This window comes from Sus scrofa, chromosome 5 (assembly GCF_054392235.1).
Source record: "Sus scrofa isolate SSC_HxYL_T2T_F1_AM1 chromosome 5, Sscrofa_HxYL_maternal_Yorkshire_Landrace_v2.0, whole genome shotgun sequence".
NCBI classification, from domain to species: domain Eukaryota; kingdom Metazoa; phylum Chordata; class Mammalia; order Artiodactyla; family Suidae; genus Sus; species Sus scrofa.
Genome location: NC_139387.1, coordinates 102676769 through 102694211, shown reverse-complemented (window position 1 = coordinate 102694211; position 17443 = coordinate 102676769). Strand labels below are relative to the sequence as shown.

At 33.7% G+C, this 17443-nt stretch overlaps 1 long non-coding RNA gene across 2 annotated transcripts in view; it reads right to left on the bottom strand.

Moving 5' to 3' along the window:
* LOC146403595 (uncharacterized) overlaps positions 1–17443 on the bottom strand; it is a 97607-nt gene that overhangs the window by 11252 nt on the left and 68912 nt on the right. The window contains exon 3 of one of the 2 annotated variants that reach the window (XR_014845494.1): positions 4028–4306. The exons of the other annotated variant lie outside the window; for it this stretch is intronic. This is a non-coding gene — a long non-coding RNA (uncharacterized LOC146403595). The remainder of the gene's footprint in view (positions 1–4027; positions 4307–17443) is intronic. 2 annotated transcript variants of the gene reach the window in all.

Sequence of the window (17443 nt, the reverse complement as noted above, 5' to 3'; positions counted from 1 at the left end):
TTAACACTTTAAGCATGTATCTCTCCATCTCTCCCTTCAAACTCTATGAGAAATATATATGTATATATGAAATATGTGTATATGTAAAAATTATATATGTATATGTAGAGAGAGAAAAAAGATAGATATAGATAAAGAGAATATTTACACATACAAACAGAATTTTAGTTTTGCAAGATGAAATGTGTTCTAGAGACTGGCTGCATAACAATCTAAACGTACTTAACATGACTGAACTGCGTATTAAAAATGATTAAGAAGGTAATTTTATGTTATGGGTATTTTATCATAACTTAAAATTTAAAAATCATAATAAATACATCTTGAAAGATGTTTTCAGTGGAAAATGAGTTTGAAAAATCACTATAGATGAAATTCCGATGTGGTACAGTGGATTAAGGATCCTGTGTTGCTACAGCTCTGGTACAGGTCACAAGTGTGGTGTGGGTTAGCTCCCTGGCCCAGGAACTTCCACATGCCATGGGCACAGCAAAAAAATAATAATAATAAGTATATAAATATGTGAGAATATATTCAAAAAGGAAGCATCAATGATAGGCCTTGGAATTCATATTAATATCATAAATTAAAATCTTATGAAAGAAATTTCATTCAGTTATTTCCTAAAAGAAAACCATTTTTGCTTATTTGTAATTTCGAAGAGGTTTTACCAAATAAAAATTAGTTACCTTTTTTACTTGTTTTATTCAAGGTAAAATATTCTTGATAGGTTTATTAAAACTGATAGTACTTCATATTATACATCATTACCTGGACAGAAGAGCATAAATACAAGTACCTGCAGAATTTAAGAAATTGGAAATATTAGTACTTCAAAGACTCCATCAATAGATTCAATGATTGAAACCTCATAGGCAGCTTAAGGCAAAAGAATGTAAGAAATCGTAGGTTTCTTTAAAATGTGAACCCGGACTTTGAAAAAGAATTCAATAGGATTAACAAACTATATTTTGTTCTTAAATAAATGAGTTTCTCGTTTATTCTAACACTAAAGATAAGAGCTTCAGCCCAGTTATCTATTCACGATTACTGATTTCCATGAAAATAGGTACTTATAAATGATTTGAGAAAAATGTAATCCTATTAGAACTGACAACTCTGATTCAAGAGAGTTTGATTTCATTATAAACAACAAACTGTTTTGTCAGAAAAATGTTACTTAAAAAATTGTTAAACTACTTAAAAGCATTTTTAAATTAGTATTAAGTCATTTAAGAGGTAGGTAAACACAATCTTAAGAGATCACTTAAACTTCATTATTGGAATAATACTCCTTTTGCAGGTACACAAGCTTTATGAAAGCACCACATAAAAAATAAACATCATAATTCCTCAATTAAAATAAATACATATAGAAAATTGTGGCAAGACGCTTCCAATCCAAATGATGTCTCTGGTTTTCAAAACTGCTGTCTGCTATATATGTCATAAAGAAACAGCTTGATATATTTCTGGATAAAAATAAAGTAGTTTAAATAGTTTATATATCAATAAGGCTTGTGTTAGATGTAGCTTTTAAATCAGTTATGAAAGATATTAAATAATATTTTAACTCTAAAGTGACAATAATAACATATGTCATCAAGTTTGTTGTCAAAACACTAAACACTCCAATGTAAATCTTAAAATTTAACATTTTCAAGAAGATGTTCTTTCACGGTTCAAAAAATGTTTGAGCCAATTTTCAAAGTTAAAAAATATAAATGTATATGAGAAAACGATGAATTTCATATAGACATAATAACACACTTTCAAAGGGAAGGATGCCAAGTCCACGCTCAAGGCCAAAAGACACATTTGGAATGATTTCTTGTTATTATAGGGCAGAAATTTGGGTGAATATGAAGAGGTTTATTTTACTATGGAGAGTGGAAAAAAATGTTAAAATTATATACCAATAGCCAACTTTATTGGATCTTCTCCCAGATTGGTGAGAAAGCTGACTGTGATAATCATGAAAACAGTATTTCCTTCACTATTGCCAACTAACTGAATGGAGAGCTTCTAGAAAATTATTTCACAGGGTTTTTTAAAATGTTGGTCTGTTGTGAAGGCACCAATGAAATCTGGGATGTGTGATATAAACTTAATCTGTGAAAGAGCTTTAGAGACCAAGCACTTTAACCCTTCTTTACTTCCTACTTTGTTGTCTTCCTCAGCCAGTGATAGAAAATCTAGAACAAACATTTCTAGTTTAGTACTCTTTCCATCAAGGCATACTATACCTTCATCTATGGAAAAACCTGGAAATATCAATATATTTATATGGTGTTTTTCAGCCAGACAAAAATTCTAATAATTATATTGAATCACTGTGTTAGGCACTCTGTGACAAAGTAAAATAAATAAATAAATATATATATATATATATATATATATATATATATATATATATATATGAACTATTCCGCTAAGATTTTGGAAACAATTCAGTAAGAAAGCTTAAAATCAAACAAATGAGAAAAAATTGTACAGAAGGCAAAGCCTGATATGATATAAGAGAGTTAAAAACAACAAACAATTAGGAATTCAGAGCAGGGATTTTATTTTCACTAAACACACTGTGAAGCAGCAAATTTGATAAGAAAATAAAATTATTCTTAATGATAGCTGGCAGAGTTCCCGTCGTGGCACAGTGGTTAACGAATCCGACTAGGAACCATGAGGTTGCAGGTTCGATCCCTGCCCTTGCTCAGTGGGTTAACGATCCGGCATTGCCGTGAGCTGTGGTGTAGGTTGCAGACGCGGCTTGGATCCCGCGTTGCTGTGGCTCTGGTGTAGGCCGGTGGCTACAGCTCCGATTAGACCCCTAGCCTGGGAACCTCCATGTGCCTCAGGAGTGGCCCAAGAAATGGCAAAAAGACAAAAAAAATAAAATAATAAAATAAAATACTGTTTAAGATCCACCACAATACTTTATGGATATGGCATTCTATCTCTGCTTTAATAAATATATATTAAAAAAAAAAAAGAATGATAGCTGGCTATATACTCTGCTTAAAAGAGCAAGGTCAAACCACTCTTTAGCACCAGTGGAGTGAAGAAGCATTGTTTATTAGGGAAGCTCTCATTCATTCTCTTGAAATTGGTATGCAAAACACACAAGGGACATAAAACTATTAAAAATGCTTCTAGTTCTCTAGCCTAGTTTCAAAATTCAACAGGCTATGAGTAATACAAAAAGGCCCTTAGAAAGGCGCCGAAGTTCTCCAGCGGGGAGCTACCTCTACAGGTGGATATGCCAGTGAGCCCAGGTAACGTTAACAACATGATCAACTTCACAGTTTTCAAAACAGTATCAACGCCGAATCACGTAGTTGGTTTGATGAAATATGCCACATGTGGAATCATCATGTCAATGTCAAAACGTATGAAATAAAAAAGAGTGATTATTAAACAAGGAGCTGATGCTCTCCAGGTAGGCTCTGAGAACCACCAAGCCTTCATTTTAACTATGACTACACTACCAAGGTATCATTCTCAATGTTTTAATATGCTTCTAAGAAGTTTTTACTATCCCAATAATTTCAAATTCAATTTTACTGGCAAAATACACTAAAGCTACCATTAGTTGAAATTTTCCAGAACATCCTAATTAACAGTATGCTATCAAAGAAATACTTGATATTTTTTAAAAAGTAAATAAATACTGATGTTGCCATAATAAGAAAATTGGGAAAGTACCCATATTCAAAAGTCAACTTACAGAAATCTAGAAGTCATGTACGTTGCTTAATTTGTCACTAATGTATGCAAAACATTCAAAATATTAAAATTACAAAACTATTTCCTAATTTTATTAAAAAGATAGGGAATTCTATATAAATAAATTTATATTTTAGAAAATTTTAAATTTACAGAATAATTGTAGATATTTTACAGAGTAGCCACTCAACTAATTTCTCCATTATTAAAATATTAATATGACATACTCATCACAATTAAGGAACCAGTATTGATACATTAACTGAATTATATAATTTATTCAGATTTCTTTAGTTTTTACCTAATTTTCTTTGCCTGTTTTAGGATCTCATCGAAGACACCATATTTCACATGTTTTTCATGTCTCTTTAAGTTCCTCATGTAACAGCTTTTTAGATTTTCTTGATTTTGATGGCCTTGACAGCTTTGAGGTGTACTGGTCAGGTATTTTGTAAAATGTTCCTTAATTGGAATTTCTCCATTTTTTTTTTTTTTTCATGATTAGCCTTGGTTTATGGGTTTCTCATCAAAGACCATAGGCGTGAAGGGCCAGCCATGACTTATCACTTTCAATGTTAACCTGCATCAAGCGGCAGAAGTAGTGTTAGTTACGTCTCTTCACTACAAAGTTACTGCATTTAATAAAGTTTCTTATCATATTGTACTCTTGAGAATGAAATTACCATGCACAGCTCACACATGGGATGGGAGTTATTCTTTGCTACCTTGAGGGTGGAGTATCTGCATAAATTAACTGGAAATTTTCTGCAGAGATTTGTCTCTTCTCTATTAACCAATTATTTATAGCAGTATGGATTCATAAATATTTACTTTAAACTTTAGGTTATAATCAGTACCACTTCATGTTGTTGTTCAAATTGTCCAACTTTGGACACTGGGAACATTTTAGTACAGTCCTATGTCCTTCTGTCATACTCCCGTCATTGTGGAATTTTTTTTTTGAGAACCTATTTTCTGAAATTATCAAATGCTCTAGACTAATATATATATTTCCCACCCCATTCTACAATCATCCATTTTCCAAAGACTTCTCATTTGTTTTACTGGAGAGTGGTATTAAGAAACCATTATCTGGGGAGTTCCCATTGTGGCTCAGCGGTAACGAACATGCATAGGACCCATGAGAATGTAGGTTTGATCCCTGGCCTCACGCAGTGGGTTAAGGATCCAGCTTTGCCCTGAGCTATGTATGGTGTAGGTCACAGACACAGCTCAGATCCCTTGCTGCTGTAGCTCAGATTCAACCCCCAGTCTGGGAACTTTCATATGCCACAAGTGTGGCCCTAAAAAGACCAAAAAAAAAAAAAAAAAAAGAAGAAAAGAAAAGAAAAAGAAAAAAAGGAAAGGAACCAATATCTGGATATTAAGGGCGCTCATTGTTATTGAGGTGTTCTTGTTTCTTAGCTATCTAAGCTGGCAAGGCAAGGAATATACATGTATTTACTGACTCATGTATATACACATATTGATAAATATTTCTATGTATGGAACAATTTGTATCTGCATTAGCTGCAGATGATTTTATACTGATTCCTTCTTCTCTATCACCTTACTCTGTCTCTCTCCCATCTGTTCCAAGTAAGCAGATCTGTTTCTCTGTCAACTCCAATTCCAATCATGATAATCTTGACACCTACCACAAGCCACCCATTAACTTAAATTTTAAATCCACTGTACATATGCAGCAGTATCAGAATTGTTAACATGTACTACCAACAAAGACAAATTTATCATTTAAAGTACAGTGCTTATATACAGGCTCTAATCATCTCAAAGTTAATTAGCTCAGCTTTTTTTCCTTCACCCCTCCTTCTGTGAGATTGCTACCCGCATTTGTAATGAGTTAAGAGAGTTTGTCACTTTTTCATTTCATCCTGGGATGCCTGACCTACCCCATGAATTTCATGTCTGCATATATAGGGTTCGTTCTGAGCAGTAAATTTCTATGTGTTTCGGCAAATATATAGTCACATGTATTCACCATTAAGTAATTATATAAAAAAAAAAAGTTTGACTGTCCTAAAAATAATCCTGTAGTTCAATTGTTCAACTTTCTCCTTCCTGCTGAAACCCAAGAAACTAGCGATGTTTCCACAGACTATAATTATGGATTTTCCAGAATGTCATATAATTAGAATCATACAGCATGTATCCTTTTATTACTAGCATCTCTTATATAGCAATATGCCTTTAAAATTCATCCCTATTTTTTCATGGTTTAACAGCTCATTCCATTCTATCAAAGAAAAACATTCCATTATATTGAGACACCCATATCTGTTTAACCATTCAACACCTATTAGAGGACATACTGGTTGCTTCCAGTTTGTGTGTTGATTATGGATAAAACTTCCATAAAGATTCACATAAAAGTTTTCTTGGGAAGTAATTTTTCCAATCAGTTGGGTAAATATTAACCTGAAATGTCAGTTCAGATATTTTGCCCATTTTTAAACTTTTTTTATCTTTTTCATGGGTTTTTAAGAATTCTTTACATATTTTGGCTACAAATTATCAGTATGTGTTTTGAAAATATCTTCTCCCAGTTTGCCTTGTGGTGGTGTTATTTCAACAGTGTCTTTCTCAAAGCACATACTTATTTACTATCAATAAGAACAACTTCTCAATGTTTTCTTCCACAGATGACTTTTTGATGTTAGAAGCTAAAATCTCATTAATGAATCAAAGTTGATGTAGCTTTTCTCCTGTATATCTTTTATCTCTTTAGACTATGATTTTTCTTGCCTTTTAGCATGCATTGCAGTATTCTGGTAAAATACAGCTATGATATATGGGTAACAGGAACTAAGGCAATAAGGTCTTTAACATGAAGTTTTATATTTCTCTCCATCTACGAAACCACAAGAGGATTTCTACTGGCTCTTCACCTTGAGAACCTGGTGGGATTTCTGGAGGTAAAATCCATAAATGTCACCTCCCAAAACTGTGGTCCCCAGGGGTTTCTCATTCTCAACCTTGTTTGTGCTCTGCCTCCAACAGCTCATCAAAATTGTCATTCACAAGTTGCTACCACTTATATTTCCAAAGGGCTTCTCATCCAGAGATACAGATCTTGGCTGTGATTCTCAGTATTTACTCTCTCTTCAGATTTCAGGGTGGTGGTTTGTCCTGAAACTTCGTCTATCTGATGGTTCAAGAAAGTTCTTCATTTTAATACATTTCGTTTTGTTATTGCTGTTGTAAGAACAGGAGTGATAACTTTTAAGCTCTTTGCATGTTGGACCTGAAACCAGAAGTCCTTTACCTTTTTTTAAAATTATGTCATTTGATACATGTTTTAGATTTCAGATTTTAGAATAGTTGCTAGAATACAGTATCAGAATAAAATCTCTCTTACTGAGGTTTTTAAAATGTATCACAGAATATAAAACAAACGTGTCATGGGATAAAATAATAACAAAAGGGACAGTAATGAATTCTATTTTTATTTTTTTATTTTTTTTTTCTTTTTGCTATTTCTTTGGGCCGCTCCTGCGGCATATAGAGGTTCACAGGCAAGGGGTCTAATCAGAGCTGCAGCCACCGTCCTACGCCAGAGCCACAGCAATGCGGGATCCGAGCCGCGTCTGCGACCTACACCACAGCTCATGGCAACGCCGGATCGTTACCCCAATGAGCAGGGGCAGGGCCCGAACCCACAACCGCATGGTTCCTAGTCGAGTTCGTTAACCACTGTGCCATGACGGGAACTCCAGTAATGAATTCTAATAGTGTGATTTGAATTTACAATAAACTTATATTTGATGCCAATTTTCTACCCATTTTAACTTATACTATTTTAATTGTTAATAATTATTTTCATTTTATTTTTTCATATTAACATAAATAATAGCCTGTAGAGTTATATAGACATCAGTCTGTTAAGGACAGTAGTTTCAAAAATGTTTAGTCGGTTTTTATTTCGGCCTGTATAAAAAACTGGATTAAGAAGTTCCTGCTGTGGTATAGCAGGTTAAAGGATCTGGTGGTGCCATGGCATAGGTTGCAGCTGTCTCTTGGATTCAGTCCCTGGCTTGGAACTTCCCTATATCATAGGTATGGCCATAAAATAAAAAGAAAAAAAAAACCTGAATTAACATGTAATTCTACATATATACTATAGATATTTGCTAAATCCATTAAATGAGACGCAAAAAGCATGGTCAAATTAAAGGAAGTACATGGAATCATCACATCTGCGCTTTTTACACACTTCAAGTCATAGTCTATATACGGGTAGAGTCATCAGTCTTCGATCAACTGAAGGCAATAACACAGCTTACTGTCCATGGGTGGTGATAATATTTGTTAAAATATTCTGCTGTTATTTGCTACCATCAGCAGTAACAATGAGAATGTTATGCTAAAAACAGTCTCAAGTAATTAGATATTGGAGCTCCCAATATTTTGGCTCTGCAGGTTAAGAACCCAACTAGTATCCATGAGGATGAGGGTTTGATCCCTCCAAGGTCACAGATGCTGGCTCAGATTGTTTGTTGCTGTGGCTGTGGTGCAGGCCAGCAGCTGCACCTGTGATCTGTTCCCTAGCCCGGGAATTTCCATATGCTGCAGGTGCAACCCTAAAAAGAAAAAAAAAAAAAAAAAAGAGAGAGAGAGAGAAATAAGCTATTGTCACTAAAATAACATTCCTAATATCATCACTTATTATTTAGATGATAAATATGTACTGAATGACAACTGTAACCCATGTAACAGGTTATGCACAAAGCTGACCACATTAAAGAAGACAGACATAACCCTTGCTCATGCAGAACTTACATTCCAGAGTACACAAATTCTTTTCTCATCTAATACAACCTTCTTCAAACAGCTGAAGTTATTTGCAGCTAATTTCTGGCATCCAGGAATCCTCAGGAAGAAGTGGGGGGGGGGATGTCAACCTTGTCTCCAATCTGCCTTTCCGTAAATGTGCGTAATAAAGGTTTTGGAGCAAAGGTGTTCAAGTACTGAGTGGCTGAGGCATACTGTGACCACTATTTTTATGGTTGCAAATAGAAAAGTAATTTTGCTGTGTGTTTAAAATGATACTATTTTCATTAATAGGGCTCACCAGATGCGAAATAAAAAGAATGTTCACTAAAGTTAGTAAAGCGACAGGGGAGACACGATGACAGTCAAATGACATCTCATGCCTTTGTGTCTGCACTCTCTGTATGCATAGTTTTGTGCTGTGGGTTTGTGGTGACCTTCTGGGATGTGAGGCCTCATGTCTTATAATAACCATGTTTTGGAGTTTGAATCTGAGGAGTAACTGCCAACCACACATTTAGTGAAAAAACAGCCTTATACTAAAGGAAACAAATTCAAATGAACCAAACAGGAAGGCTGGATTAAGATGAAAAGAGAAGTTTCCATGTAGAGGGAAGACAGGTCAGGCTTTAGTATTTTTGTCTTCCTCTCCTGCTTGCCACCTCCAGCTTGAATGTACGTAAGTTTTAAAGGAGTTAAAAAGGAGTAAATAGTAACTAATCCTCACTCATTTTCCACACTCATTCTGAAGCAGCTGCATAATAATCTTTAAATCCTTGACATTACTTGATTATGCAATTTAATGAGCACAGCATTCACTGCTGAATACTAGAGGTTTTTCATCCCATATCACTTTTCAAATCACATCTCTGAATGCCCTAATTTTGTATAACAATCCATTAAAGCATAATGTTAGTTATTTAAAAAAATCACTGTTTACATTTAAAAGTATATTACTTTTCAGCTTCCTCAGAATCCTCATTCAAAATTTGCTGCTCAAAAATAGGTTTGTTATTTTAAAAAGATCAATATATTGCCTGTGATTTTTTTGATAAATTATATGTGAATCCATCTAGGTTGCTTTACATGATTATAATTTTAAATACATAAAAGAATTTTCACAGGTCACAAGACTATGAAACTTCTTAAAACATTTAAGATCCCATACTAGAAATATTGTATTTCTAGTAAATACTAGGTTTTACTTAGAAAGAACTTGTATTATATAGAAGTATATATTACCTGTATGAGAGTAACTATCAACATCATATGTGTACATGTGGGGGTGCATTTATATATGCTTATACACACACACACATGCCTAAACTGGCCTATGGCTTCAGTATCCCACTCTAGTTGATTAAAAAAAGGAATACATGTATTTTACTTACATGGGTAAAAAACATCTCATTTTATATCATGTTAATACCACAAATTATTTTTATCACCTATATTCCAAGTTATTTTTTAAAAGAACTTTCCATAAGATATAATGCTACATTTTTGTGGTAAGTTTAACATATTTTAAATCATTACTCTTTTTTCAAACAAATATTACTATCGCATGTATATTTGCTATTGTGCGTTTTGCTAAGTGTACCTCTACTGCTAAAAAGTAAATATTGTTTCCTTTACAACCTGGTTCATTAATTTTTAGTGATATGTTAAGATTTACCAAATAGTTACATCCCATATTGCATACTTTATAAACTCTAAAGCTTTCTCCCTTAGAACTAAAAGCATTTAAAAAGAATGTGTTGGTGGGGAGAATGCTAATAAAAACTATTTTTGCGCTTGATTCTGCCCTTTGGAGAGATTTTTTTTTCTACTTTTTACTTATGAGAGAAGACTGTATAACCCTTTCGCAACCAGCTCTGCACAGAGTGTAATTAGTTGCTTTTGCCAGCAGGGCTTCTAACTCAAGAGGACAAGGTGGGAAGCGCAATGTTACAAGATGAGGTTCAGAGAGTAATGGAGATATGCTGTGTGCAAAAGCTTCTCTACACAAGTTGCACCCATGAAAACACTCCCTTATTAAACACAATTTACAGCAATTTCAGTTTTCACCACAGGAAAAAAGTATTGGCAATAATACCAAAATGCAAAATTCAATCACCCGAATCCTATAACTATACTAGGCATGCTTGTGGTAAACACAATCCTGCTACTACGCTAGGGAAGAGCTGCACAGATGGGAGCCGAATAAAGTGAGAGCCCTATTTTTCCCACTAGTGAAATGGCATGTAGGTTTACCTTTTGCAAGTATTCTCGTTTGGCACTGCAGACACATAGCATATATATTTTCTAACAACTGTTGTCCACGTGTCAATCTAAGGAAATAAAACTGAAGGACTGGGTGGGTATGTGTGTGCATTCCTGCGCATACCCAAAAATTTTTTATAGTCAAATCACAACACCATATCCAGAAGGATTCTTTAGCACTTGTGGAACAATTTTATTGGTGGAAAATTGTTTCCTCTATCCACCCCCACACTGTCACCCACAAAGCCCAGATAATGTCTTTCATGAAAGTCAGTACAACATATTTTTTGTGGGAGTTCACATAGCAGTTTCCTAATGTGTTAGTCTATGTGATTTATCCTGCTTCGATTTCTAGCAATGTCTTTAAAGCCTATGTCAGATTTTTGAGCCCCAAATTTATTTATTTTTATAGAGCAATTTTAGCTAAACCTTTATCTTTTAGACTATTTCATTAAAGGAAAAATATGAATATGTTAGACGATTTTATGCTAGATAGCTTACATGAATAATAATAATCACACATTTCCAAGCTATGAGGAATACAGGTATATATAATTAAAACTCAAATATTTCTTAAATTGAAATGACATCTGTCCATGTCTCAAGGAAAATAATGGACATACACTTCTCTTTATTAATATGATTACATGATATCTAACATTAAAAGTGTTTTCCTCAAATGCTCTTGTAGATTAAATATACCTAATTATTTTAATATTTAAATCTTGAGGCAAGTATTTTTGGGTTTCCAACTTTTTGCCCTAAACTATATATGCCTATTTACCAATATATACTAATAGCTTTGGCACACACTCAATAGCTATAAATTAACTGTGAGAGAATTTCATATAGCTTCTAATATTTATATTTTTTCTTTGACATGTATTTTATATTTAAGTACCATTTAATACTAAGTATATGTGTTTATATTAAACTATATACGTGGAATCCTGGTGGTGGCTCAGCGGGTTAAGGACCTGATGTTGTCTCTGTGACAATGTGAGTTTGATCCCTGGCCTTGCTTAGTGGGTCAAGAATCTGAAGTGCCTCAAGATGTGGTGTAGGCCTCAGCTGTAGCTCCGATTCAACCCTCAGCCTGGGAACTTCCTAATGCTGCAAGAGTCATTGAAAAAAAAAAATTACATTCTTGAAATTGTATAAAAACATTGATATGTGAATTCACTGTTAAAATATTAGGAGGTAAATGCAAATAAGTATAATTTATGAAATTTATACACATATTTTTATACAATACTATATGAGCAATATATATTATTGCATGAAATTATTACCAAACATAATTAAATTTTAAAAATATGTAGTATACATACATAGACTCTATTAAAATGTTCATGTACACTGTAAAATTGGTAAAATAAAGCCTTATGAAAGTAATATTATGGTGGCATCCAGGCCAAGAAACAGATTACTACACTGCAGCAAACACTGTTGTCCTTCCTGAATCTCATCCCGCTCCCTATCCAGCAGAAGTAAAGATGTCCATAAATGTTTTACAAATAATACTTTACCTTTTTTAAAGTAAGCACCATTAAATAAAAGGCACCATTTGTTTTGCATATTTTTGTCTTACATAAATAGAATCTGCATGCACGTTTCCATAATTTATCTCTTTAACTCAAATGTATGTAGTTGTAATTTATTTTTATTCTTAAAAAGTAGTCCATTATTATTTTGTTTCCTTTTCAGGACTGCACCTGCGGCATATGGAAGTTCCGAGGCTAGGGGTTGAATTGGAGCTGCAGCTGTAAGCCTATGCCACAGCCACAGCAACACCAGATCCAAGCCACACCCACAACCTACACCACAGCTTACAGCAACACCAGATCCTAAACCCACTGAGAAGGCCAGGGATTGAACCTGCATCCTCATGGATACTAGTCAGGTTTTAACCCACTGAGCCACAACAGGAACTACCCATTGTTTTAAATAATGTCAGATTATTCATTTTACTATTAATGGATATTTAAGTAGTTTCAAGTTTACAGCTGTAACAAAGGCGTAAGGCTTTTCTGGGTCAAATATCTAGAAGGAGAATCCCTAGGTTTTAGGATGAGTGTGTTCCGATTTCCAAAGAAGTACCAACTAACAATCTACCTGCAGTGACTAAGAGTGCTTGCTACTCCACATGTGCTGTTACTAATGTCTGTTTTCTAAAAGATGCTCATTTGGTGAGTAGAAATAACACCTTCTACTAACATAGGTTTTACTCTGCATTACCCTGATCACCCTACATTACCTATGATTACACAGATACATCAATAGGTAGGTAGATATGGATATAGATACAGACATATGTGTGTGTTCATGTACACATGTTTCTCTCAAAATGTATAAGTAGTATGCACTTCCTTTACTTTGGAATTCTTATCACTATTTTTCCAGTATTTGTTCTCTTTTTCTTATTGATTCATAAATGTTCTGTTTATATTCTGTAAAGTAACAAATCCTTCAACAGTTAAATATGTTCCAGAAGAGCTTGTGGCATTTCTTTTCATTTCCCCTAAAGAATTTTTTATAAACAGTAGTCTGTAAATCAATGTTAGATGATTTATGAATATTTTTTACTCTTGGTTTATTTTTAACTATACAAAGAAGGCCTTGTAAACATTATAAACATGGTTTCCTATATTTCATTTTGAGCATTTATTTCACTTATACATGTATATATATTTTCCTTAAATTTTAAAATATATTTTGTGTGAAGTCAGAATCCAATTTCATTTTCCCCTATGCATTCACCTGACAACAGTAACAGCAACAATAAAAAATAAATGGTCATTTTTTTCCTCTGCTCAATTCCATCTTTGTTTTATCAAGCAACTATAATGACATATTCAGTATCACCTATTTTTGAACATTTGCACTGAAATTTTACAAATGCCATGTCAAACATTACAAAATACATTTGTGATTTTAATTCAACTGCACTGAATCTATAGATCAATTTGGGGAGAATTATAATCTGCTATACATTAAGTTTTTCAAATTTTACTGAATGGTATCTCTATACTCAAGAATACCCTCTTTCATATCATTTATAAAATCTTAAAATTTTATCCATAAATGCTTTTTACCTTTTTGCTTATTTATTCCTAATTACTATATGTTATTATTAATATATTAATACTGTATCACATGAGGTAAATATAATTTATGCCTAAAAAGGGCATGCTGCTGCTTCTTTTTGGACATTCTTACAGGTGTTAAGGCAATAGCTGAGCTGGATGTGGGATTTTGCAGTTGATATAGGGAACCTCAGGCTTCAAATTCCTCCAGCAGCTGGCTGATGGTATTTGGCGTTTTACTTTGAGAGTTGGTTACTCTAAGGTTTTTCTCAGTGTTTCTGCTCTATTTTCATCAGTCCCTGTATGGAAGGGATGTCTCTTCATGCTCTTGCCCCTTTCCTAGGACAGGACTGCTGTTGACGACAAATAGTGATTCTCAATTCTCCTATTTTAACTTCAATCTTAGGCAGGCCCTGTATACCTGAACCTTGATGGCTAATATAGGTGTAATGCTATCCAGCTCATTCTCTTAATCTTTATCTAGTAGGCTGTTTATAGTAAAAGCACTAATTTTTCACTAACAAATATGAAACTATTAATACCCGTTTTTATAAAGTTGTAAATATTTCCAGGAGAAAAGTCTTTTTGAAATAATTATCACTGAAACAAATCATTATCTTTCTCAAAAGAAATCTCAAAATTTATTAAAGAATACAAACTTGAACTTATATATTAACTATTTTCCATGCCTTTTTTTCTAATATCATCTTTTCTAGAATAGGAAATAGAGGGATGGAACCTTTCACAAAGAAGAAAATGACATCCACAGCACATTTCTTTGGATACAAAGTTATGTATTTTCATTTCAAAAAAGTAATCTCAAACACAGTAAATATCAACAGAGAAAGACAACATTTAGATGAAAAGAAATGCCATGTCTAATTTATTTATAAATGTCTATTCTACAGATAATAAAATTTGATTTGAATACTTAGAATCAACTATTCATATTCTGTATTCATATACGCTTTGAAAGGGTAATTGTCTGCACTATTGTCTAATTAGAAATTTAAAGATACTCTACTTCATAATACAGTTGAATGTAGTACAGCCAAATGAGCCCTGATTAAATCCAAGAACTATCAAAGTATTTTAAGTTCTGGACATAGTTAAGTGAATACTGAATTAATTATTCCTTCAAATAAAATCCCAAAGGATCTATAAAACACTCTAAATATCTTCTCTTTCTCCATTATCCACTTGAAATTTGGAAAATGTTTCACATACAGTCATATAGTAGCAAGTAATAAGCTACTCTTTAGACTTCAATGAAATAGTGGTTGGAACTTGAAAAGCTTTAGTTAATTTTAATACGATTTATTAATTGATAAGCTGTAGAACTAAGATATATGACTTTCTGAAGTTCCAAAGAAGGTCATTTTCAAGTATTCATTTTTTTTTTGTCCTTTAAAAACTTTAATAATAACACCACTAACAAAGCCAACGCTAATTGTTATAAGATTTATTGACTCTTCTATGACAGACACAGTTCAACTTTAAAACATATCACATGTTATCAAGCATACCACATCCTGCTTTTACTGATTATGATCTGAGATATGCAGTAATTTTGCACAAATTACAAAGTTTATTAGTGAAAAGGAGCATTCAAACTTTAGCAACCTGATTCTGGAGTCTTAGACATTAATCACTATATTCTATGTGATCTGAACCACAGTTCAGCTTTTGAAAGAGCAACTCATTCATGATATATCTTCAATGTTCAACAGTAATTTTTTTTTTTTTTGGTCTTTTTGCAATTTCTTGATTAGATACCAAGGCTAGGTGTCTAATCGGAGCTGTAGATGCCGGCCTACGCCAGAGCCACAGCAACGTGGGATCCGAGCCACATCTGCAACCTACACCATAGCTCACGGCAAAGCCGGATTCTTAACCCACTGAGCAAGGCCAGGGATGGAACCCACAACCTCATGGTTCCTAGTCGGATTCATTAACCACTGCGCCATGACGGGAACTCCAACAATAAATATTTTTCATCTCATGCATCTTTATATCAAAAAAAGCCAACACAATCAAAAAATTCCGAAGATCTCAACAGACATTCCTCCAAAAAAGCAGACAGATGACCAATAAGGAGATGAAAAGATGCTCAACATTTCTAATTATAAGAGAAATGCAAATCAAACCTACAATAAGTTTCACCTCACCCAGGTCAGAATGGCCATCATCAAGTCTACAAATAATAAATCTGGGGGAGTTCCCGTCGTGGCGCAGTGGTTAACAAATCCGACTAGGAACCATGAGGTTGCGGGTTCGGTCCCTGCCCTTGCTCAGTGGGTTCACGATCCGGCGTTGCCGTGAGCTGTGGTGTAGGTTGCAGACGCGGCTCGGATCCCGCGTTGCTGTGGCTCTGGCGTAGGCCGGTGGCTACAGCTCCGATTCAACCCCTAGCCTGGGAATCTCCATATGCCGCAGGAGCGGCCCAAGAAATAGCAAACAACAACAACAAAAAGACAAAAATAAATAAATAAATAAATCTGGGGAGGGTGTGGAGGAAAAGAAACCCTCCTACACCGTTGGCGGAATGTAAATTGGCACAACCACTATGGAAAACAGTATGAAGTTTCCTTCAAAAACTCAATATAGAACTACCATACGATCCAGCAAGCCAACTCCTGGTCATATATCCAGAGAAAACAGTAATTTGAAAAGATACATGCACTTCAGTGTTCAATGCAGCACTACTTACAATAGCCAAGGCTTGGAAGCAACCTAAATGTCTAACAGAGGAATAGATACATAAGACATTGTACATATATATACAATGGAATATTACTCAGCCATAAGAAAGAATGAAATAATGCCATTTGTAGCAACCTAGATGGACCTAGAGATTATTATACTAAGTGAAATAAGTCAAAGACAGATACTATATGTAGAACCTAAAAAATAATACAGAAGAACTTATTTATAAAACAGAACCAAACTCACAGATTTTGAAGTCAAACTTATGGTTACCAAAAACCAAACTGTGGGTGTGGGGGATAAACTAGGGGGATGGGATTAACCTATATATACAACTATATATAAAATAGATAATTAAAAATTACAGGGAAATCTACTCAATATTCTGTATTAAACTATACGGGATATATATATATATATATATATATATATACACACACACACACATAAAGTAAAAGAAATAAACCATAAACCAATTAAAATTATGACCTGAGATGTAAAAATTCAAATAAAAAAGAAAAATACAATTACTGTATAATAAATAATGCAATTCTACCCCTAGATATATATCCACAAAACATATAAACACCAATTGGAAAAGAAATATGCATCCTAATGTTCATAGCAGAGGTATGTCCATCAACAGACTAATAGATAATGAAGATATATATTCACACACACATATACACACAATGGAATATTACCCAGCCATAAAAAAAGAATGAAATTCTGCCATTTGCAGCAACATGGATGGACCTAGGGAATATTATGCTTATTGAAATAAGTCACACAGAGAAATATGAATACTGTATGATACCATGTGTACATGAAATCTAAAAAATAGTAAATACAAATGTATTTAGTAAAACAGA